This window comes from Camelus dromedarius, chromosome 7 (assembly GCF_036321535.1).
Source record: "Camelus dromedarius isolate mCamDro1 chromosome 7, mCamDro1.pat, whole genome shotgun sequence".
NCBI classification, from domain to species: domain Eukaryota; kingdom Metazoa; phylum Chordata; class Mammalia; order Artiodactyla; family Camelidae; genus Camelus; species Camelus dromedarius.
Window position 1 is genome coordinate 1,481,452 of NC_087442.1, and position 24,959 is coordinate 1,506,410.

Sequence of the window (24,959 nt, forward strand, 5' to 3'; positions counted from 1 at the left end):
TGTCCAGTGTCCGAAAACCACTCTTTTATATAATTTGTCTGATTTTTTTAGTTGTTGGAGGTAAGAGCTTAAATCTGATCCCCAGCCCTTCATCGTGGCCAGACGCAGAAGTCGATAGACGTTTGAGGCAGTGACTCAGTCGTGCTATTTAAACTTACTTTTTATTGAACTAAAGTTAGGCTGAAAGGACAAAAACCATATAAAATGCAAATATAACTCCCCCCGCTTTTTACTTCTCTGAAAGTGAGGTCTAAAGAAGTTACCAACTACGTTGATTGGAAATTGGTCATTGATCGTTAAAGACCTAAAAGTTAAAATGCTTGATGTAGTTTTGGAATAAATGACACTATATTGATGAAACAAGAAAATCCGAAGCTTCACTTAAGATAGTATTTTTCCTAGAGAAATTAAATTTTGTAAGATGGCCTCTCCTTTGGAAGTTTGTAGAAACAGACTAAAAACAGGCTAAGTTTTTTTGGTGAGCCAAATTAAATTCATAATAAAGTCAATTTTTTTTAAACGGAGTTACTGGGGATTCAACCCAGGACCTCGTGCAAGCTAAGCACTATCACGGAGCGATGCCCTCCCCGTTAAGTTAATTTTAAGTTAATCTTTCACATGATGGTTCAGACTTTTCCAACAAATATTGTCATCTTTGTTTATGTTCCAATTGGTGATGGGTCTAGAAGACAACAAAAGGCCTCTGGCCTTGAGGATGTTGTGCTCTGCGACTCTGTGTGTGTGTGTGTGTTTTAACTGAAGTACAGTCAGTTGTAGTGTGTCAGTCTCTGGTGTACGGCATCATGTCCCTATAAACATATACGCATATGTATACACACATGCATTCATTTTCATATTCTTTCATTAAAGGTTATTACAAGATGTTGAATATAGTTCCCTGTGCTGTACAGAAGATATTTGTTTTTTTGTCTATCTTATATATAGTAGTTAATATTTGCAAATCTCAAAGTCCCTTCCCACCCTCTTTCCCCCGTAAGATTGTTTACTATGTCTTCATGTCTGTTTCTATTTTGTAGATGAGTTTGTTAGTGTCCTGGTTTTTTCTTTTTTAGATTCCACACATGAGTGATATCATATGGTATTTTTCTTTCTTGTTCTGTGACTCTCGAGTGTTGGTACAGCATGGAGGAGAGTGGGGAAGCTTTGGATTTAGACAGGGAGATCTTACTCTGGGGTCCTTCTACATAAAGAGGACATTTCTTACTTCTCCCCTCAGCATCCATTCGCCCCTCTCCACCAAGAGTCGGGGATTCCTCAGTCCTGGGATGGAACATACAACTAGCCTCAGCTGATCAGAGAATCTCAGTGCATGATGAAGCCTTGGCTGCATGATGCATGCAACTGAAATGGGCATATGACCTACAGGGGCTAATCAGATGGACTCCATGTGTTTGTCGGAGATACTGGAAAATTCCTTTAATTCTTCCTCCTGATTGTAGGAGGAAGAAAAGATGTGAACCTGCAGCTGTGCTGGCTATCTGTCATCACGAGGTGAGAGCCCGAAGCTGCTGGGAGCCATCCGTGAACCTCAGAAGGAGGGTTACACAGGAAGTGGCAGGGATCTGGACGGAGTCCAAGCCCTCGTGATGTAGTTTAAGCCCCGAAGCTAGCCCTGCTCTGAGTCTTTTCACTCACATGAATGAGAAAATTCCCTTTATGCTCCAGCCAGTTTGGGTCTGGTTTTCTGCTTCTTGTACCAGGAAGGATTCAAGTGATCAGTAGGTAAACTGTTACCACCTTTGGGCTCTGGTGAGACTGAGATGTCATGTATGTGTGAACCACTCAGTACAGTGCCTGCTAACCTTTATATCCATTTTAAGGTATTTTATTGAACTTCTTCAAGATCTAAGAAAAATTCCCATTTAAAAAATTCCTTCCCCCGCCCAAGTGTTTACAGTTTGGGGACAGTTTTACTACCTGCATGTTACTGATCTGGAAGAAATTGGTCTTTCTTGTTAGCTGCACAGAATATTTCTCTGCAGGTATTTGCATGGAAGTTTCATCTTGCAGTTTTGACTCTGTAATTCCTGACAAAGCAGGGCTGACATGGCTGGTATTTGAAGAAGACGCTACAGGGACACATCCCTCACTGCTCCCCCAGGGAGTGTCTTCTGGCCCTCGTCAGAAGGTGACATTCTGGACTAGGAAGGCTCGTCACTGTGGGTAACCCGCCCGTCTCACTCCCCAGTCGTGCTCTCAGTGATGTCTAGTTTAATGTTTGCTTTCAGCGTTTTCGTCTGTTTGTCTAAAGATGGGCCTAAGAAGTTGCCGTACGTGGAGTGTGTCTGCATCCTCTGAAACCTTTGTGGAGTGCGTTCTCCATGTCGAGCCGAAAGACACAATCAAGCTGAAGAGCAGAGGGGGAAGGATGCACCCCGCAGCAAGTATGGAGGACACTGGGGCGCATCCCGGAGCAGCGTCTCCCTGGCCCGCAGGACTCGGGAGGCATGAGGCTAAGGGTACGTGCGTATTCCTGGAGGGCCTTGAGCAAAGCAGAGCTCAGCCCTGGGTCAGGGCAGGGTCATCGGGGCTCAGGGCTCATTTGGTTGAAGTCATAAGAGTCTTTGAGGGGCAACACTGTCATTCCATCCTATACCAGCGGGGTAGGGGGTTACTTCCTGCAGAACAACTTAGAGATAAATTTCAGATCACGTACATCCCTTGAGGAGGAACTAGGGCTCCGTTCTATCGCTGAAGTATTGTTTCTTGACTGCTTTTTCTTTGTTCCTGCACCCCTCACGTCCCTTAAGATCATTAGTTACTGGGACCTGTTCACAGGTCGGCATGGTGGCTGGGCTTAGGTCACACATGGCTTAGGTCAAAAATGGCTTCTCTGTGTCAAGGATGCCGAGCTTGGCTCTCTTTCTCTGAGGGCCCCCTACCCTAACTGCTCATACTCATGTGATTTATTTATTTTAGACTTTCAGAAACATGAATTGGATGTTCTGGGAATGGTCTGAAGAGAAGGGACTGGAGAGGAGACTAGAGGTATGTGGAGGGCGAGCTGGGTGCGGGTGCTCTGCCTGGTTGCACATTCCCAGAAGGAGCAGGCTGCTTCTGCTGCCCACTGTGCTGAAGAAGCCGGCCTCCTGGGTGGTGCTGCGGTTTAGAGGTGATGCTCACGGCTCTCAGAGGAGGGCAGCCAGAGGCGGGAAGGGCTGGCTGTCCAGCGGGAAGCATTCACGCGAGAGGGAATCTTGCCTGCACTTTGTCTGCGTAGCAGACATGCAGGTATCACTGGGTCCAGGCTTGTACCGCTCACTGCACGACAGGCCAGTAAGTCGAGAGACGTGGCGTTGGGACAAGGAAGAGCATCTTTATTTGGAAAGCCAGCAGACCGAGAAGATGGGGGCTAGTGTCCCAAAGAGCCGTCTTGCCGGAGTTGGAGTTCAGGCTCCCTAGAAGGGGAGGGGGCTTTGCAGACATCTTGGTGCTGGCATCCTTTGCTCACAGCGTTCCTGTAAATCTTCAGCAAGATAACTGTTACTTTCTCTTCTGCAACTTTTTATCTCTATATGAATGGAAGGTCGAGCCTGGGAGGCAGAGCCTGGAACGGGCTGTATTTCAGGCCATAGGCAGCATTCTTTTACAAAGGAGCAGAGTCGGTGCGGCCGAACCCGGCAACGGAGCACCAGGGTTAGAGCCAGAGGAGCAGGCCCACTGTGGCGGCAGGTCCGTTCTTCTCGGCCACACGGGGGAAGTGTCCACACACAAGGAGTGGCAGTGGGCGCTTGTCTGCTGCTTGGAGATGAGGTTTCCCACTGTTACGCCCGAGACGGGTCCTTGGCTTCTAGTGGTGGGAAAGTGTGGACGCGTAATGCAGCCTGTCCGCGTGGGCTGAGCCGGCCGGTCTGCGCTGGTGCACTCTCGCGTCTCTCTCTGGCTACCTACGGCAGGTTCTTAGTCCCACTCAGTGCATGTCCTACCCTGCCTCTCTGAACACAGCCCTTGATGCCAAAATAACCCCAAGGAGTCAGTCAGTGGCACAAAGTCCATCTCCTTTAACCTAGCGCTCCATTCTGACCTCACTGGGAACGCCTTCCCTTCAGGTTGTGTGTCTTAATCTTTAGTATTGCCTTCAACTTTCTGCAAACATTTCTAGATTTATTATCAATTTCTATTCCTAAACGTGCTTCCACCCGAGTCCCTCTTCCAAATAACTCACAGCCTTCCTGTGTCTTGCAGTACGCGGGGTCCAGCAGGTGCTGGGGAATCTGCAGCCTTCCCGGGTTAGCCCCACAGTGGCTGTCCTGCGGGATTCAGGTGCACCAGTGGGGGCACTTTCCAAAATGTTCCCTTTCCTAGAGGTCATACTAGAGTTTTGTTTTGTTTGTAACAAAGGAATGAAAAAGAGATTGAGTTATTCCATCTCTCCTGGCAGAGTGCAAAGCTGTGTTTTCACCTCTGTGACTAGAGGCACAGTGATCACGTCATCCCCGGTGAGGCTGAGGCAGCCGCAGAGTCACGCGCAGGGAAGCGCCTGCCACGTGGACATGGGGAGTCCCTGGCCTGTGATTATAAAGTCATGGGTGTAGCAGAGGGCTCCTTTCAAAACTTGCTTTCTGAATAGAAAAGGGAGCAAATTCATTCCTTGTTGCTGAATTCGGGGTATTTAGAGTTGCTTTATCGCCCTGGGGAAGGAGAGTATCCTGTTATGATCTAATGGCTGATGTGATAAAGATGCTCACGCCAGCTGCGCTGTGATCGTCATGCACCAGACACTTTAAACCCTGCCAAGATCAATGATGCGTACTCACTGTGGTTTGGGTGGTGGCGACTCTCCTCAGACACCTGTGACCTCTCTTCCCTAATCAACAGCTTTGGAAGGTGCGTGAAAGCATCCCAAGGGCCAGGTCACTAGTAGAAGCTCCACAGAAGCCTGGGAGGTGAGTGTGTGCTGGTTTCTCATCACGGCTGGAGCACAGTTTCTCTGAAATTTGAATCAGCTGATGCTCTGATAAGTTCATGCAGGATTCCATCCTGATTGAATCCAGAAAAGTTTTTTTTTAATTAATAGATTTTATTTCTTTAATAAAATTTATGGCAAATTAAGCATATAATACAGAGTATTTCTGTACAGTTTCCCCAATATTAACATCTTCCATTTATATGCTATATTTGTCCCAATTGACCAACCAATGTTGCTACATTCTGATTAACTGAAGTGTAGAATTCACTTCTCCTTTTGTATAGTTGTAAAGGTTTTGACAACTGCATAATGTCACGTGTCTGCAGTTACAGTATCAGAGAATTTCACCGCCCTAAAAATCTTTCCCTCCCTTCCCCCAGAACCTCTGGCAATCACTGAGCTTTTTACTGTCTATGGTTTTGACTTTTCCAGAATGTCACAGAGTTGGAATTATACAACATGTAGCCTTCTCAGGCTTCTTTCTGTTCGCAATACGCATTTAAGGTTCCTTCATGGTTTTTTACGGCTTGAGAGCTCACATCCTTTTATTGCTGGGGAATATTGCATTGTCTGGATGTACATCGTCTGTTCACCACTCACCTACTGAAGGACACTTTGGTAGCCTCCAAGTTTTGGCAATTATGAACACAGTTGTTGTAAACCTTTGTGTGCAAGGTTTTGTGTAGACATACACTTTCAACTCATTTGGATCACTGGATTATGTGAAGACTATGTTTAGCTTGATAAGAAACTACGAAACGGTCTTGCACAGTGTACCTTTGAATCCTCACCAGGTCTACGTCCTCATCGGCACCACTTGATATTGGAAGTTATTTGAATTTCAGTCACTTTAATAGGTGTGCAGTGGTATCTCATTTTTGTTTCAATTTGCAGTTCCCTTATGACATACGATGTTGAGTACTTTTCATATTCCTATTTGCTGTCTGTGTATTTACTTTGGTGAGGTGTCTGTTCAGATTTTTTTGTCCATTTTTAAAAACAAATTGCCTTTGTATTGTTGAATGGTAAGAGTTCTTTGTGTATTTTGATTATAAATTGATTATTAGTTACGTGTTTTGCAAAGATTTCCTCCTGGTCTGTGTCTTGTCTTTTTCATTCTCTTAACTGTGTCTTTATCAGAGCAGAGGTTTAAATTTTAATAAAGTCCATCTAAAAACACTTTTTTCTTTCATGGATTTTGCTTTTGGTGTTGTTATTAGACAGCCATTGCCAAAGCCAAGGTCACCTAGATTTTTCTCAAAGGTGATCTTCTAGAAGTTTATAGATTTGCATTTTGCATGTAGGTGTATTATCCGTTTGGAGGTAATTTTTGTGAAAGATGTAAGGTCTGTGTCTAGACTCTTTCTTCTTTCTGGGCTCTCTGTTCTGTTCCAGGGATCTGTCCTTTCTCTCACCGATGCCACATTACCTTGATTACTGTAGCTTTGCAGTAAGTCTTTATGTTGGGAGGTGTGGTGCCTGAAGTTCGTTCTTCAGTATCATGTTGGCTATTCTGAGTCTTGTGCCTTTTCAAATACACTGTGGAATCAGTTGGTTGATTGTCACAAAATAACTTGCTGGGATTTGGATAGTGTTGAATCCATAGATCAAATTGGGAAGAACCACTGTTTTAAACACATTGTCTTCCTATCCATGGACATGGAATATCTCTGTTTATTTAGATCTTTGATTTTTTTCATCAGAGTTTTGTAGTTTTCTGTAATAGATCTTATACATATTTTATTAGATTGGTATCTAGTTAGTCCATTTTTATTGGAGCTAATATACATAGTATTCTGGTTTTAATTTCAAATTCCACTTGTTTATTGCTGGTATACAGGAAAGTGACTGACTTCTGTATATTAACATTGTATTCTGCATCGTTGCTATAATTGCCTGTTAGTTCTGGGAGGTGTTTTTTTTTTTTTTTTTGCTAGTTCTTTGGGATTTTCTACATAGCCAATTATGTCATCTGAAGACAAAGACAGTTTCATTTCTTCCTTCCCAATCTGTATACTTTTACTATTTCCTTTTCTCATATTGTTACCAGGACTTGCAGTGTGATGCTGAATAGTGCGGTATGAGGAAGCATTCTTGCTTCTGCCCCCAGCAGGAGGGCGAAGCGTCTTGCTTCTCACAGCTGCATCTGATGTTCGCTGCAAGTCTTCACAGATGGTCTTTGTCCGCTGAGGATGTTACCTTCTCTTCCTCGTTCACTGAGGGCTCTTATCATGAACGGGGGCTGGATTCTGTCACATGCTTTCCCTGCACCTGCTGATGGGCTCACGTGGTTTTCTCCTTTAGGCTTCACCTGTTTGTGGCATGTGATTCTTTTCGCCCATCGTCGGACCCTGTTTGCTAACAGTTTGTTGAGGAATTAGCGTCTATGCTCACGAGGGATATTGTCTGTAGCTTTCTTTTCTTATAATATTTTTATCTGGTTTGGGTGTCAGGTGCTGCTTCTGTTTTTCAGGATGAGATTGTGGAGAATTTGTGTGATTTATTCTTTGAAAGTTTGGCAGTGAGGAACTCTGGGCCTGGCGCTTACGTTGTTGGGCAGGTTGTTAACTGCTGAAGCAGTGCCTTAAATACAGCCCTACGCAGATCGCCTGTTCCTCTTCTAATGCCTTTTGTTAGATTGTATCTTTCAAAGAATTGGTTCGTTTCACGTAAGCTGTCAAATTTGTGGGTGTAGAGATGTTCATAGCATTCTTTTACTATTTTTATATGTCCAGTGGGTCAGTGGTGATCTATTAATGATCCTATTTGAATTTCTGATGACTAACTCCTACCTTCTTGCTTCTTTCCTTGGTTAGAGATTTACATTTTATTGATCTTTTTAAAGTACCAGCTTTGGATTTGATGACTTTCTCTATTGTTTTCCTGTTTTCAATTCCATTGATTTCTGCTCTAATTTTTATCACTTCCTTTCTTCTTCTAAATTATATTTTCATATTCACTTGGTTTAAAATATTTTTTTAAAAATCTCTTGAGACTTTTTCTTTGATTCACGTCCTCTGTAGAAATGTAGTTTCTTCTCCAAACATGTCGGCACTTTCCAGCTACGCTTCTGCTACTGAGTTCTAGTTTAATTCTAGAATGTGGTCCATCTTGGGGAGTGTTCCATGTGAACTTGAGAAGAATGTATATTGTGCTGTTGTTGAGTGAAGTACTCTTTAAATGTCAGTTAGATTCGGGGATTGGTGGTGCTGGTCAGCTCAGCTGTGGCCTTAACTGGATCTGTGTTAATGACAGGAGGCCGTTGAGCCTCCGTAACAGTGGATGCAGCAATTTCTTTGTGCAGATCTGGAAGTTTTTGCCTCACGTATCTGACACTGCTGTTAGGTACACACACTGCAGAGGTAGTTATGTCTCCTTGCAGACTTGACCGTTTGCCGTTATGTACTGCCCCCCTCGTCTTTGCCAACCATCCTTGTTCTAGTCGGCTTTGTCTGAGATTAATACGGCTTCTCCAGCTTTCTTTTGATTAGTGTTCTCCGTCCCTTCACTGTTGTTAATCTAGCATTGTCTTCCTATAAAAGTGGGTTTCTTTTAAACAACATATGGTTGACTCTTTTTTTAATCCACTTTGTCAGTCTCTGTGTTTTAATTAACGTATTTAGACCATTCACCTGTAGAGTCATCCTTATATAGTGCGACTCATATTTATCACATTTGTGCGTTCTATTTTTTGCGCTTGTTCTTTGCTTCTTTTTGATCTTTCTCTCTTTTTTCTTCCTTCTGTGGTTTTAATTGAGCATTTTATATGATTTGATTTTCTCTCTGTTCTTAGTATATCAATTATACTCCTTTCAAAAACTATTGCGGTGGTTGCCCTAAAGTTTACCATGTACATTTACAACAGATGTAAACCCAATTTCAGATAACAGCCCTGCTTCCTGGATGTGAGTAGCCCCAGTGCCCACGTCCCATCCCTTGTAGCATTGCTGTAGTTCATGTCACCTGTCTGTGTGCTATCAGTCACTCAGTACACCACTCCTTTGTAATTGTATTGGACAAACAACAAATCTGTTAGATCAATTAAGAATATGAAACATGAAGGATTTTCTTTTGCCTTCATCTATTCCTTGTCTAACAATCTTCTTTTTCTTTAAGCAGATCTGAGTTTCTGATCGCTATCACGTTCCTTCTTTCTGAAGAAACTCTTTCAACATTTCTTACAAAACAAGTCTACCAGGAGCAAATTCCTTCAGTTTTTTTTTCTTTTTTGTCTGAAAAAATCTTATTTCTTTATCATTTAGAAAACAGTTTATTTAGGTGAAGTTCACATAGCATGAAATTAACCTTATTAAAGTCAACAATTCAGTGGTGTTTGGTACTTTCACAATGTTGTGCAACCACCACTTCCATCTAGTTCCAAAACATTTCGATCACCCCACAGTGAAAGTAAATTCCCATACTTAATAGCAATTTCTCCCCATCCGTCCTTCCCCAGACCCTGGCAACCACCAATCTGCATTCTAAATCTAGAGATTTACCTGGTCTGGATATTTCATATAAATGGAATCATACACTGTGTGACCTTTTGAGTCTGATTTCTTTCACTTGGCATAATGTTTTTGAGGTTCATCCATGCTGTAGGATGTATCAGTCCTTCATTCCCTTTTATGGCTGAGTAATATTCTACTGTGTGTGCATACCACAATTTGTGTATCCATTCACCCGTTGTTAGACATTTGGCTGTTCCTGCGTTTTGGCTGATGTCAGTAGCATTACTGTGAGCCTGCACTACATGCATTTATTTGACAGTTTTTAGTTCTTTCGTGTATACACTAGGAGTGAAATTGCTCAGTCATATGGTAATTCCATGTGACCACCAGACTGTTTGCATAGCAGTTGCAGGGTTTTACATTCCTATTAGCGCTGCATGAGGGGTCCTCTTTCTCCATGTTATCTCCAATACTTGCTATTTTTGACTTAAAAAAATTATAGCCATCCTAATAGTTGTGGAGTGGTGTCTCCCTGTGGTTTTTATTTGCGCTTCCCTAATGACTAAAGACACTGAGCACCTTTTCATGTGCCGGTGGCCATTTGTACATTATTTTTGGAGAGATGTCTATTCAAATCACTTGCTCCTTTTAAAATTGGTTTGTCTTTTTATTGTTGAGTTTTAGGAATTCTTAATATATCCTGGAAATGGAACTTTTATCATATATATGATTTGCAGACATTTTCTCCCATTTTGTGGGATGTCTTTTCACTCCCTTGATGGTCTCCTTTGATACACTGTATCAAGAGTCCACTTCATCTATGCTTTCTTTTGTTTCTTGTGTTCTTGGTGTCATGTCCAAGAAATCTCACCAAATCCAATGTCATGAAGATTCTCCCCTATGTTTTCTGCTAAGAGTTTTTATAGTTTTAGCTCTTATATTTATGCCTTTGATTTATTTTGAGTTACTGCTTGTACATGGTGTAAGACAAGGGTATACCTTCATTCTTTTGCATGTGGACGTCTGTTTTTTCCTGTTTTGGGGAAGACACTGTCCTTTCCCCATTGAATGGTCTTGATATCTTTGTAAAAAAATCAATGAACCGTAGATGGGAAAGCTTATTTCTGGGATTTCAGTTCTGTGCCGTTGGTCTGGGTGCCTGTCCTTATGCTGGTGCCATATTGTTTTTGATTACTGTACTTCATAGTAAGTTTTGAAATTGGGACGTATGGGACTACACTTTGCACTTCTTTTTCAAGATTGTTTTAGCTATTCCGGGTCCCTTGAAGTTCCATATGAATTTTGGAATGTATTCTTCCATTTCTGCAAATACGCCATTGGGATTTTGATAGGGGATTCATTGCAATGAATCTGTGTACCACTTTGGGTAATACTGTTATTTTAACAGTATTAAGTCTTCCAACCTGAGAACACAAGATGTCTTTCCATTTACTAAGGTCTTCTTTAATTTCTTTCAAAACGTTTTGTAGTTTTCATTGTAAAAGTCTTAAACCTCCTTGGATAAATTTATTCCTAAATATCTTATTCTTTTTGATGCTGTTGTAAATGGAATTGTTTTCTTAATTTCCTTTTCAGATTGTTGATTGCTAGTGTCTCCTTCACTCTGGAAGGGTAATTTCAGATACAGAATTGTATGTTAGTGGGTTTTTTTTTTTTATTTCAACATTTTGAATATTTTGCTCCACTCTCTCCTTGCTTGCACTATTTTTGAGGCGAAGTCTGATGCAGATCTTACCCTTATTCCTCTATAGGGCAGGTGGGTTTTTTTTTCTGACTTCAAGATTTTTTCTTTGGTTATCTGTAGTTTGTATATGATATACCCAGGTGTACATGTTTTGGTATTTATCTTGCTTGATGTTCCTGGATCTGTGGTTTGATATCTGTCATTAATTGTGAACATTCTTATTCATTATTATTTCAAATATTTCTTCTCCTCCTTCCCTTCCTTCCGGTATTCTTGCTACATGGATGTCAAGTCTTTGGTGACTGCTCCACAGTTCTTGGATATTCTCTTCCTTTTTCATTCTTTTTTCTCTTTGCACTTCAGTTTGGGACGTTGCTATCACCGTATCTTCAGGCTCATTGAGTCTCTCCTGGGCCACATGCCGTCGCCCAAGGAGCCCACCACAGGCTGCTTCATTTCTTACTGTGCTCTGGCGTTTCCTTTTGAATCTTTCTTACAGTTTCCATCTCTCTGCTTACATTACCCACCTGTTCTTGCATGTTGTTCACTTTTTCTATTAGAACCGTTGTCATAATTAATCCTAGATTTTAAAAAAGCTGATAATTTCAAAATCTTTGCCACATTGGAGTCTGACTCTCAGGCTGTGTCTCTTCAGACAGTAGTGGTTTCACGCCTTTGGCGTGTCTTGTTCTTTTTGGTGCAAACCGCCACATGCATTGGGTAATAGGCAGTGAGGTAAGCAGGCCGTTAGGAAGGCTTTATGTTGATCTGACGAGGAGTTGTGCTGCCCTAAGTCTTCACTGTAGCCGTAGGTATCCAGCTTTCGTTTCCTCTCCTGTCTGTGTTTTGCTCTCCTCTCCTGTCGTTGGATTTCCTTGAAACTCCCTCCCCGACAGATGCTGTGTCTCGGCTGTCAGTCGTAACGCGCTGATTATCCTGCAGCCCTGTTGACGTGGTGACGAGGTGTTGGGGGAGAAGTGTTCTATCATCTTGTGATTATATCTTCATTTTTTAATGGCCTGGCGTCCATGGGCTGTGACCTTTAGAAGAGCCCCTCACTCTTCTCTCCCTTCCCTTATGTGAGCCAGGAAGACCAGCTGGGGCTCAAACCACCCGATTATCCTCTCTCCAGGTCACACTGGCTCACATAAGAAGGTTTCCCCTGAGGGCGGGACCCTGGGCAGAGAAGAGGGAGCTCTGAGTTTATTTTAGATGCCTCGTCCCTCATCCGATCCCTCCCGCTGCTACAGACACTAGGGGTCTCACGCAGGGCTCATCACAAGAACCTGGGCAGGCTCCTGGAGGTAGAACTCGCCAAGGACTGGCCCCTGGTGGTTTCTAACTCTGCAGCTAGTCCATGCCCAGCCCCCAGCAGGCCTCAGCCGCCCCCTAGGAGAGCCAGCTCCGCACCCAGTGGGCCGGGGTCTCTCTGGGTTTCAGGTTTTGCCCTCTGACCTCAATCTTCTGGTCGTTCTAAGAGCAACTGTTGATTTTTCCATCTTTTTTCTTGTGAGGATGGGAATGATGGTTGCATGCTGTTTACAAGTCAAAGTGAAAACCAGAATTTGTGAATCTCAGCAAGTTTTTGTTTGTTTTGTTTTTTCCTGTCACTGCCCTCTTGCTGTTGCCTCCTTTTAGCTTTTGACCTTTTATTTCGCGTGATCCCAGAGCTTCCCACTTGTCCCCTTAGCTCTCCAGCACCTACTGTTTATTTGGTGTTTATGCACTTCTAACCTCTTCCCTGGTTTCTTTACTTACATGACTTGTTGGCAAGTTATTGAATGAATAGATTTAGATCTTTAGTTGTGTATTTTCAAGTTTTGGATTTTTAAAAAGAAAAACCTTACTGTTTTTGTAAAATCATAGAGCCTTGTTATAAAATTTCTAACAATATATAACCGGACCAAGAAGAACGTAAACATATCCACATGTGTATACACACGTGGGCACACTCAAAATCCCGCCACCAAGGGGTAATTATCGTGAACCTCTGGAGAACATCATTCAGCCCTGGTTCCAATGCAAAAGTGCAGACAGATTGTAAAGTGAATTTGAGACAAAGGGACTCACGGTATACATGCTATTTTTAAAATATATTGAGTTTTATTTTTAGATAAAATTTTCTACTACAAAATTTTTATTTCTAAAGGATCTTCCTACAATATAAGAAAAATTATGAAAGCATTGGAGAATGGATATCCTGGTTTCATGATCAAATTCCTCTCCTGAAACGTTGATAAAATCAGCTCTGTGGAAATATTCCTTCCACATTCCGCCATCGGCTGTGACTCAGCACCTTTGTCAGTGTCTCACGGATGGAGGACACACTAAATGTTTAAGAATAGGAGACAAATAGATGGCAAAGCTAAGATTACAAATCTGGTGAACGAATCAGGATTAATGTAGTTGATGAAAATGACGTGGTGGAGTCACGGGTGAAGCCATCACTGACTGGAGAGCTGGTGGATGCAGACCAGGTGATGATGTTAGAGGGGAACACCACGAGGGTGTTGGCGGGAGGAGCTTCAGGAGAGAAAGGGTTACAGGTTGAAGGGCTAAGAGATGCCCTTGGGAACACACTGGACTCTTGAATTGTTTGCAACAAAAGACTCCGCTTTAAAAGGCAGAGTTGAAGTGAATGAATGTTACAGTTGTGGTTTTTCGACCTGGCACTGTTTATTCATGTCAACCATAATTGTATCCTATGGCCCATCCATTTGGTTATGTATCTGCCACAGCTTGTAGTGATGCCTGCAGTTGTGGAAATACGGACAGACCGGCCACGTGACAACGCACAGCTGCTACCACGGGGGACCCGGCCACCAGTGCTGTGCTCAGCAGGGCCCTGAGCGGGGAGGGAACGGGGGGCTTCAAAGTGAAATCGGGGGGGGGGGGCTCAGTGAGCCTGCTGGAGGCTGCTGGCTCCGGGAAGCAGGGGACAGGCCACAGAGAAGCGGGGCACCGTATATGGCTGGTGTGGGGCATACTCAGCTTTTCTGCTGGCCCTGAGTTGAAAGCAGGGGTAAACACACGGAATCGCACAGACCCGTCCTGACCAGCGGCCTGATGGCTGCAGAGGCTGGGCCTGGATTCCCGGGGTGGTTGCTGCAGACTGGGGGTCAGCGTTCTGCTGTCACATGTGGTATCGGCCAGTGTCCGTCTGCATGTTCACCCTCTCAGTGTTTCCATGCTTCTGTCGGCTGTCCGTTGTCACAGTAATGCCGTATCACAACCCCTCTCTCCACCCCAGACTCGGGGTTCAAACAGTTACATTCACCTGACTTCTGAGTAAGCCTACAGGTTGGCAGTTTCGGCTGGCCTCAGGGGCCGGCCACCTTGGCCTCAGCTGGGATGACTTCTTACAGGAACAATTTTCTGAAGGAGCAACCCCAATGCAATGGGTAGGCTGGCTGGGGCAGCTGGGGTCACGCTGGTGTCGCACAAGCCTTCTCCCCCGGGGCCGGCTGGCCCGGGCGTGCAGAGGGCCCCGGGCAGCCTTTGTTGGCGTGTGCGCGCGCGCGCGCGCGCGACTGTGCTGCCGGTCACAGCGAGGCTGAGGCTGGTGGGGGGGGCGAGGGCGCGCGCAGGCGGCCCCTGCCGGCTCCTCGCCGCGGCTCTGCGCTCGCCCCACCCCTGGGCGTGGCCGCGTCTTTTGCTTTGTGGCAGCAAGCGAACTGGTTGGGCGTGAGAAGCCGACTTTGTTGCAGCTGTTCGTTAATCTGCATGTGCGGAACTTATCATTACCACTTTTACGTGAGATAACGCATGAGTCCAGAGCTTCTTAATTCATAGAGAAATGGCTTACAATGAGGCCATTAAACTACTTTCGTGCAGTTGCATATGTATGCTTTTCATAGCACAAAGATAATTTGGATGGAAATGTTCTTGTGAAAAATTTCAAGTGTTACACATGCCGTTCATGCAGTGTTTTTTTCACCGTTACTGAAACCTTCTAGGCGTTTCCACATGAAGTATCTTTTTTCTTGTTTGATTCCGCTCGGTTTCTTAGTTCTGAGCCTTTAGGTAGCAGCAGTCTTCCATGCAGGGTACACTTTTCATTCATATGAAATCCTATTATAATAACTGTCACTATCTCTTTATTACCCTTAAAATGAATCATAACGAGAGTGCGTCTGGAATATATTGAAGTACCGCAGGTGTGTGAATTTTATCAGCTACCGTCACGTTCTGTGTACACAGCAGCGCGTGAGGCCGAATTCTGAAAGGGTCCAGCTGCCTCAGCTCTGACGGTGTCAAACGGGGAAGAAAGACCACATTAGAACAAATGTCACACTAAAACCTTTTGTGAAGCTTAAACTTCTTTAATAGAAAAAGAGGTAGTTTTATGCAAGTAGAAATACAAAAAGAAATGCTAAATAAAAGAATAATACCTGAAAAATTAATTCTCTTTTTCTGAAGTTGTTCTATTTTATTATAAGCCTCTCAGTGGCTTGGTTTGGGAGTATTTTTATGTATATTTTAATGGATGTTTGCTTCTGTGTTATTCTCAGCATAACTAAATTACACGGCCGTATCTTTAAATACATGTTTGATTGTTTATTCATTAAACTAATGTTTATTAAATGCCTATTCTATGAAAATGTAATGAAAGCTAACAAAGTGCAATCAATTCAGATCCCTGCCCTTCATTTGATGAACTTTAATGGTATTAAAAATGATTGTTTAAAAATTCATTTTCCAATTATATCTTGCTAGTACACAGAAATGTGATTAAGTTTTGTGTGTTGACCTGTATCTAGCAGCCATATCAAATTCGTTTATTTTAAAAACTTATTAAAATAAAACACAGGTATAGAAAACCAACAAAACAAAACAAAACAAAACAAAACAAAACAAAACACCCTGCCGTCAGGGAGATGGGAGTTGAGAAGGAGAAGGAGAATGCAGGCGTGGAGAACTGAAATTCCAGTGAGAGGGCTTCGTGGAGGCGGATGCAGACGGTGGCGGGGGGCGGCGGCACCTCTGGCTCTGGGGCGAGGACGTGAAATCGGTGAGGACTTGGAGAAACAGAGAGATCTGGGCAAAATGCGCAGAGAAAGTGTCCTGGCAGGAAGAGTAAGGTGAGAGTAGGTGGTGTGTGGGACCTGTGGGAAGCACCTTTGGCTGCGGAAGGGGGTCCTGGAGGAGGGAGAGGGGACAGGTTTGCAGAGAGCCTGAGGGCCAAGTCAGGGCTGCGGGAAGAAGTGGGAGGGCCTGGAGTTGCTAAGCAAGGGCTGTGCTGTGCAGAGACCCAGGGGCAGGTGTCGGTCCCCTGGCGCTGGGAGAGCGTTCCTAAAGGGACGGAGCAGGGCAGGGGTGGATGGGAGGGCCCCCGCTCAGCACAGGACCCCCAGGACCCGAAGGAGGGCGGCCTGGGTGCCCTGGGGCTTTGAGACCAGGTGCTGGGAGGCCGCAGGAGAGAAGGTTCTGCGCACGGAGCCAGCGCTCACCTACGTAGCCTCCAATGATCACAACTCATTAAAAATAGTTTCAATGTGGAAAAGATGAAGGCTTTAGATTCCTTATCAAGAGGTTTTTTTTTCTGTAGGAATTTCTATAACTTAAAAAAAAAGATGTCTACAGCCGTGAGATGCAAGCATCACTAAGCAATTCCAGTGAGAGCACCTAGTCTTCGCTCAGGAGTCAAGAGTGGAGGCGGTTCCTCTGCTGTAGCTCCAGGCACCGTCCTGGCTCAGTGTTTCCCCCTTGTTGCATCCCCTCTGAGACTCACTGTAACCACTGGGCAGAGGCGGCCCTGCTTCCTGCCTGCGGGGTGCAGTCTCCCTGTTCTTGTTCCACAATTGCTGACGGCTGCCCAGTGCACACAAATTGTGTTACCTCATTTTTCTGGGTCACTGTAGGGGATGGAAGGCTGAGTCAGAGTTTGAAATGTTAGCTCAATTGTGAATTTACTGATACAGTTTCTGGCAGGACATCTGAATCCAAAAATAAATTAAAAAAAAAAATCAAAACCCGAATCCTCTCGGAATTGAAAACGGTCTTGCTTGTTTTTCTTAACTGTGGCATTCCAGCACACAGCTCAGTACCCCATCCGTAGTAGGCAGCCAGTGAGTATTTGCTGAATTCATCATTTTCCATGTTTGAATACCCATGTAATTTAACCCCACAATAAGGGATAAAAAAAGAGGATTTTGTTTCTTTGATTAAGGATTTTGAAATTAAACAATCAATATATCAATTCTTAAACTACTATAGTAACTCATGTGTTTATTAAGATAAACGGTCCTTACCACAGTGCACTAAAGCTTGGGTTATAGAAATCAAAAGACTCAGGTTCAAATCCAGGCTCTGTCACTTACTAGATGTATGTGACCTTGGGCAACATTTTCAACGTCTTTGTGCCTTAGGTTTCCTCATCCGGAAAATGGGAGTAATAACACCTGCCTCACAGGATTTTTGTAGGATTAAGTCGTGTTAATACATGTGAATTAATTTAAGTTAGGTAATTCTGTGGGTTTCAGTTCGGGACCACATGTACAGTTCTCACCCGGTGCCCAGTGGACGGCAAGCGCTGGAAAATGGCGTTTTTGCCCTTGGTAGTGGTTACAGGTGGTGCGGTCACAACAGGGCAAAGCTGGCGCCTCTGGTCCGAGGTTACGTGGTTGCCGGTCCTTCATCAGAGCATCCCTTGCGGTGGAAGTCCACTCAGAGAGAGGGGTAGTGAAGTGTTGCTGACGGCATGGAAGCCTGACTTTACACTGTCCGGCTGGGCACAGGCACACTACAAATTATTTTTCAACTAAGAAAACAGAGGCAAACTGTCATGTTTTATTTGAACGAATGCTACTTAGTTTAAACTTTACGATTGGGTTTCAGGCAACAACGGCTTGAAACCATGGTTCTTTGAACAATGGAAGTTTCAGTGCCTGCAGTATGTGAGTTTTATTTATGTCTTTTCCTTATTATTTAAAGCTCTCCGTCCTTTGAGAATGTATTAAGGTTCTATCATTTCAGACCTCAGAATTAGCATTGAAAACATGGGATTCTTTACCTGGATGGATGAAAGTAATTTATTGTTTGCTGGGTCAAACACGGCATGCTATTTGTCACACTGTGGTTTGTGTATCTTTCTAGAAGCTTTCAACTTTGATCTGAGTCAAAGTACACTCAGTAGCACAGATGACAGAGTTAGAAAAAACCCCAGGGATGTGCACTGTCACTCAGAGAAACTCTAAATCAACAAGTACAGAGACGCAGAGTGAAAAACGCAAGTCTTTAAAGAGGCTTGTGCGTTCTTGTGAGAGAGCAGACCTCGGCCTTTCTTGGGCGAGACAAAGGTGTGGGACAATTTATTAGCTAAAGGCTGCGCTCGCTGTGTGCCATCTGAAGGCGCCTCTTCAAGGCCAGGTTCTGGCCCTGCCGTATTTTAGGTAAACACTCGCATTTAAAAGACCTTGCCCAGCAGGGCTCCCTGAACATAAAAGCGGCTTTCTTCAACTGTCATCAGAGCGGATTTTAGAACGTGCTTTTAATACTTACGAGGTTGATGTTTGCCTTTTAAAAATGCTATTTGAGATAGCTTTTTATTTAACTTTCCCCTCGGCATGGCTTTTACCTGATTGGCGGCAGCATTAAGGAAACTCGCCTTGTGAGACCAGACAAAGATTTAGGGAAATGTTGCACATGTGACCTTTTGAAAGTCAAGGCTTTAAAAAAAAAGATCCTTGTTTAAACACCATAAAAACTGCATGGAAAACAAAGGCATATAATCTTCATCTGAACATTTGGTTTCAGATTCTTTTTATTGAGCTTGGTTGATTATACTGTGCGATAAATTAATTGTTTTCCAGGATGCTCTGTGCTTCCATTTCCTCTCTGGTTTTAACAAGCAATGGCTCAGATCAATAAAAAAGGTAAAAGAAAGAGGTTTGGGATGTCGGACTTTGGGGTGTATTTAACTTTTCCTCTTCTAGGTTATGATTCTCATAGAAGAAATTTAGCTCTGCTGCTCAGCCTGTATTTGGAGGGTTAAGTACTGGTAGGCACTTTAAGCTTCTGTATTATGGATATTATTAATAGCTGCAAAATAGTAAATGGGATGGATGTCAGAATTCATCCAGGCATACCTTTGTTTATTGGCATTCCCTTTGTTTCCTGTTTGAAGCAACAACTTTCTTTCAAATGTATATCTCTATACCTAGAATATTTTTAAAGTCAAATGTACTGAGGAAAAAAACACATGCACCTTTTTGATTGCACAGTTCCATGCGTTTTGACAAACACAGATGATCATGTAACCAGCACCCAAATTAAGATGTGTAACATACCCACATCACAGAGTTTCCTTCCATCCATTTCTAAGCAGTCCCTTCCCTTCATCCCGGACCCTGGCAGCCCCTCGTCTGCCGTCTGCCCCTCGTCTGCCGTCTGCCCCTCTAGTCTTGCCTGCTCCAGAATGTCGTGCACACAGACTCAGACCACACGTGACCTTTTGCGTTTGGCTTTCCCCCGGCATACTGCATTTGAGGTCCATTCGTGTTGTAACATGCATCCAGAGTTGCTTTTCATCGCTGAGATATTTTCCATTTGGTGAATGTGCTTTACTTGGCTAACCACTCACAAGTTGGTGGGCATTTGGGCTGTTTTTAGTTTTTGGCAACTATGGAGAAAGCCACTACAGATGTCCATATACTGGTTTTAGTGTGATCATCTGTTTTCATTTTTCTTGGATAAATATCTGAGAGCGTGTTCATCCAGCGCTGTCAGACCATGCCCTGGAGTGCACTGTGGAAGAGTTCCAGTTGCTTCGCATCCTCAGCAGCACGTGGCGTTGTCAGTTTATCCTCTTCCTCCTCCTCCTCGGAGCCAGCCTGATAATGCATGTGGTGCTCTCTCATCGTGGGTTGAACTTCCCCAACTGGAGAATCATCTTGAGAATCTCTTTGGGTACTAGTTTCCATCTGTATATTCTCTATTCAAGTCTTTTACCCATTTAAAAAAAAAATGAGTTGCTTGAATTTCTTGTATTTTCTAGATACAAGTCTTTTGCTGGATAAGTGATTTGCAAATATTTACCATATCTTTTTGTTTTCTTAGCAGTGCCTTTGCAGGGCAAACATTCCTAATTTTGATGAAGTCCAATTTATCAATTTTTATTTCCATGGATTGTAGTAATTCCAGGTCACAAGGATGGCTCCTATGATTTCTTCTAAAAGCTTTATAGATTAACGTTTGACATTTAGATCTGTGATGCTTTCTGGGGTAATTTTTATATAAGGTATTGGGTTAGGATGGTGGTTAATTTTCTTTTTTGCATACGGGTGTTCAGTTATGCCAGCAGCATTTGTTGAAAACACTCTCCATTTTGCTCGAGTTGGCTTTGCCTCTTTATCAAAGATTAAATGGCCATGTTTGTGTGGGTCTGTTTTTGAACTCTATTCTGTTTCACTGATACGTGTTTCTTCTGTTCCTTTGCCAAAACCATACTGTCTTGATTGCGGTAGCTTTACAATAATTCTTAAAATTCATTGGGGGAGTCTTCCAAGTTTGCTCTTCTTTTTCACAGTTGTTTGGCTATTTTAGATCCTTTGTCTTTCCATATCAATTTTTGAATCAGTTTGAATGTAAACACAAAAGTCCTGCTGGGATTTTGATTAGAATTACATTAAATCTGTCGGTTGGTAGAAGAGAGTCTTCCAGTCCATGAACATTGTATGTCTCTCCATCTAATTAGATCTTCTTTCTGTTCTTTCATCAAAGTTTTATAGTTTTCAGAATATGTTTTATATTTATACCTAAATATGTCATTTTTGGAGCTACCGTAAATGTTATTATACAAATTTTTCTTTCTAATTCTTTATTGCTTGTATACAGAAATATGATTTTTGTGTGTTGACTTTGTATCCTACAAACTTGCTAAGTGCACTTATTAGTTTTACAAAATTGTTTTGTGGATTCTTTGGGATTTCTATAATACTGATGTCTGAGAATAGGGCAAATTTTTGGCATGCCTTTTATTTTATTTTATTTTATTTTGTTGCCATGTTGAGCTGGCCAGGACCTCCCACGTGATGTTGAATAGGTGCTGAGGGTGTCCTCTTGTTTTAAAGAAGCATTAAGTCTTTCACCATTAGATATAACGGTTAATTCTAGTTTTGTTTTGTTTTGTTTTTTGATAGATGCCCCTCAGGTTAAGGGATTTCCCTTTTATTCTGTTTTCTGAGTGTTTTATCATGAGTTGATGTTAAACTTTGTTAGGTGCTTTTCTGTACCAATTCATACGGTCGTGTGGTTTGTCTTCTTTTGTCTGTTTACATGATGGATTGCATTCATTGACTTTTTTAGTGTTGACGCAACCCTGCATTCCTGGGATAAGCCCCGCCTGATAATGGAGTATTATTCTTTCTTATGTATTGCTGGACTCAACCTGCTTGCATTTTGTTGAGCATTTTTGCATCTGTGTTCATGAAGGAAATTGGTATGTGGTTTCTTTTTGTTGTACTCTGTTTGCCTGGGCTAGGTATCAGATAAGGTAGAGCTTCTTCCTCTTTTATATACATTTTATATGTAAATATAAATGTATACACGTATATGAAAGTTTAACAAGATAATATTTGAACCCACACCCTAGTGTAGAAGGCCACCAGTGCCCCACACCTACCTCTGTACTTCTCTCAGCCTGTCCCAGGGGTTCTCCTACAGAGGCAACCACCATTCTGAATCTGGTGTTTATAATTGCCTTGCTTTGGTCACCTAGCTTTATTCTATGTGTTTCATATCCTGAACAACATATGTACATGTCCCCCACCCCCCCCCCCACCTTGTTTTTCAGCTTCTTACAAATGGTATCACGCTGAGTATCATCTTCCAGGACTTTTTTTCTTTCAATGTTGTATTTTTTAGAGTCTTCCATGCTGTTGTCTACAGTTGTAGGTCATTTATTTTCTCCCGCTACATAATTGTCCACTGTGTGATTATATCTTAATTATTTATCCATTCTCCATTCAATGAGCTTCAGGTTTTTCCTAGTTTATTTATTAGACTTAGGGATGCTGTGAATGTTCCTACACATACTTCCTTGTATAGAGATGCAAGAATTTCTCTAGGGTATATACCTAAGAATAAAATTCCTAGCTAAGGTGTGCAAACATCCCACTTCAGGGAACAACGTCAAGATGCTCTTTGTAGTGGCTTCACAGGGGCTATGACGATGTAGATTCCCAGGAGCTGGGTACGTAGTTTTCACTGATCCACAGTGTCATCAACATTTGACATCGTTAAGCTTCTTACATCTAGTGAGTGTGACATGTAACCTCATCACGGTCTTAATTTAAATTTTCTTGAGGACTCAGGTAGAACAGTTTTTCATACGGTAGCTTTCTATTTCCTCTTCTGTGGAATCCCTGATCATGTCTTTTTCTGTTTCTCTAATGTCCTTTACCTTTTCCTAGTATATTCGTATGTGGTACTTTATATATTCTAAATACAGGTCCTTTTCAGTTAGAGGTGTTGCTAACATCCCAGTCTGTGGCTTACTTTTCACTTTCTTTATATTATTTTTTGATGAAGAGAATCTCTCCATTTTAATGTGGCCCAATTTATAAAACTTTCTCTTTATGGTTAGTGCTTTTTGTCTTCTGTTGAAGAACTATTTCTTTATCCTAGGATCATGAAGGCAGTCACATATATTGCCTTTGATTTACATGGACTTGAGTTTTGTGTATGATAGAATATAGAGATCCAGTCTGAGTTTTTTTTTCAGTAGAGATACTTAATTTTCCCAGGACCATTTAATAAATAGCTATCCTTTCTTCTTTGGTATACAAAATGGTCTCTGTTTTACATCAATGTTCCATTTATGTATGGGTTTAATTCTGGGATTTCTATTCTTTTCCATTGTTTTATTGTCTATAGCTGTGCCACCATCTCATACAGCCTAGATATATCTGAAGTTACCTGGTACACCCGGTTAGGGGCGAACGCATCATGGTATTAGGTCTTTCTGTGCCTAGACATAATGTCTCTCTTTGTTTTGTAGTTCTTTTAAAACGCCTTTTTGTAAAACTTTATAAACTGTCTCTATGCAGGTTTTACCCATCTAATGTCACGCTCATACCTAGTTATTTATAAGATTTTTTGCTATTTGAATGGTATTTAATTTTTTTCATTTTCTTTTCTGTCCCTGGTCAAGAAATGATATTGATTATTGTATGTGGATTGTACGGCAAGCTATTTTGATCAGCTCTAAATTTTTAATAATTTGTCTGAATATTCTGGATCTTCTGGACAGTTACAGCATCTGTAAATAATGAAATCCCTTTCTTTCCAATTCGCTTGCCTTTAATTTTTTTTTCTTTTCTTTCTACACCTGCTGTCCAATGTTGACTAGAAGATAGTGGGCATCACTGTTCATTTGTGGTAGTGAAAGGAATACTTTTAATGTGTCACCACTGAGACGACGTTTGATGCAGATTTAGGTAGACATTCTGTATCTGGTTAGTCTTTCCCTTCTACTCCTACTTTGTTAACAGATTAATGCTCTCTTCCTTGAGAGTTTGATAAAAGTCCCTTGTAAGGCCATCTGACTATGACATTCTTTGGTGGGAAAAACTATTGATTTAATTTCATTAATTATTATAGAACAATTTAGGCTTCACTTTATTTCTTGGGTCGGTTTGTTATATTTTTCAAGGAATTAAAAATGTTCTGACTTTTCAAATTTATAGGTATAATGTTGTTTGTAACATTATCTCCGTAATTCTTTAAGTGTCTTCAGTGGTGTCCTTTTTTCACTCCTGATATTGGCTCATTTTCTCTAAATTCTTGTTCAATGTCAGAAACGTATTAGCTACACTAATCACTTCAAAGAGCAAATTTTGGCCTCTGACCTTCTTTACTGAATGTTTTTATTTCATTAATTTCAGCCCTTTAGTATTTTTTTCTCTGTTTTCTCTGCTTTACTTTACATTGTTTCCTTCCTTTTTGCGAGGGAAGGTTAGCTCATTCATTTTCAGCTTTCTTCTTTTCTGACAGATACATTGAAGGCTACAGATTTTCCACTAGTTACTGCTCTTAGCTGAAGTCTACAAACTTGATATGTAATATTTTCTTTATACCTCTACCTCTAAGCTACTGAAACTTCTATAGATGAATATTCTGTATCTTACATATTATCGCCCTAGGATACCGAGGAGAAAGGCAGAACATGTGGTTTGTGTGCATGAGTACTTTGATGGTGTAGACGGCACTGGTACAGAGAAATTTTGTGGTTCGGAAGAAAGCTAGTTAACTGTCCCGATTTTGCTTGAATGAAGTAGCAAGGTGAAGCACTGAACCCCATGTATCTGCTTGGTGTTTATAATCTTTCTGTGATGCTACAGAATCACCTGCAAGTCAGTTTGTTAAAGCATAAACATTACCAAGCTAGATGCGACCAATCTAACAAACACTTCTCAGCTGTTGCTGTGTGACAGGCACTGTGCCCTCGGGCACTTCACATTTCAGGGTGGGGGACGGATACTACGTAGGCGGATAGTGTTAGTGACGTGTAGCAATGATGATGACAAAGGCCAGGACGTGACATGAGAACCCTACTGAGTCTGAATACGTGGGCATCTGGGGAGTCTGACTCAGGAAAGGTTTCCTGGGATGGTGCCTGAACTGAACTTTGAACCTTATTTTGCTCACGGATTCAGAGCGTATACCACATTTGGGAGGACGTTCCCCTGGCCCTGCAGGGTGTTCCTAAATTCCTGGTGCTGTAACCAAGCAGTGAAAAGGCCATTCTACCATTCTGTTTGGCCAGCTGCTTCAGGGGAACGGAAAACATGGTAAGACCGGGGACTTTCACAGACAGGAGCCAACTGCCACACATTACTTGCTGAAAGACAAGCTCCCTGGTCAGAAGCGATGT

General features: G+C 42.4%; 1 long non-coding RNA gene across 1 annotated transcript in view; it reads left to right on the forward strand.

The window, feature by feature from the left end:
- The first annotated feature begins 1,461 nt into the window (after positions 1-1,461).
- Positions 1,462-24,959, forward strand: part of LOC105098267 (uncharacterized) — a 44,271-nt gene continuing 20,773 nt past the window's right edge. The window contains exons 1-3 of the long non-coding RNA XR_004138006.2: positions 1,462-1,512; positions 2,250-2,480; positions 2,941-3,009. This is a non-coding gene — a long non-coding RNA (uncharacterized LOC105098267). The remainder of the gene's footprint in view (positions 1,513-2,249; positions 2,481-2,940; positions 3,010-24,959) is intronic.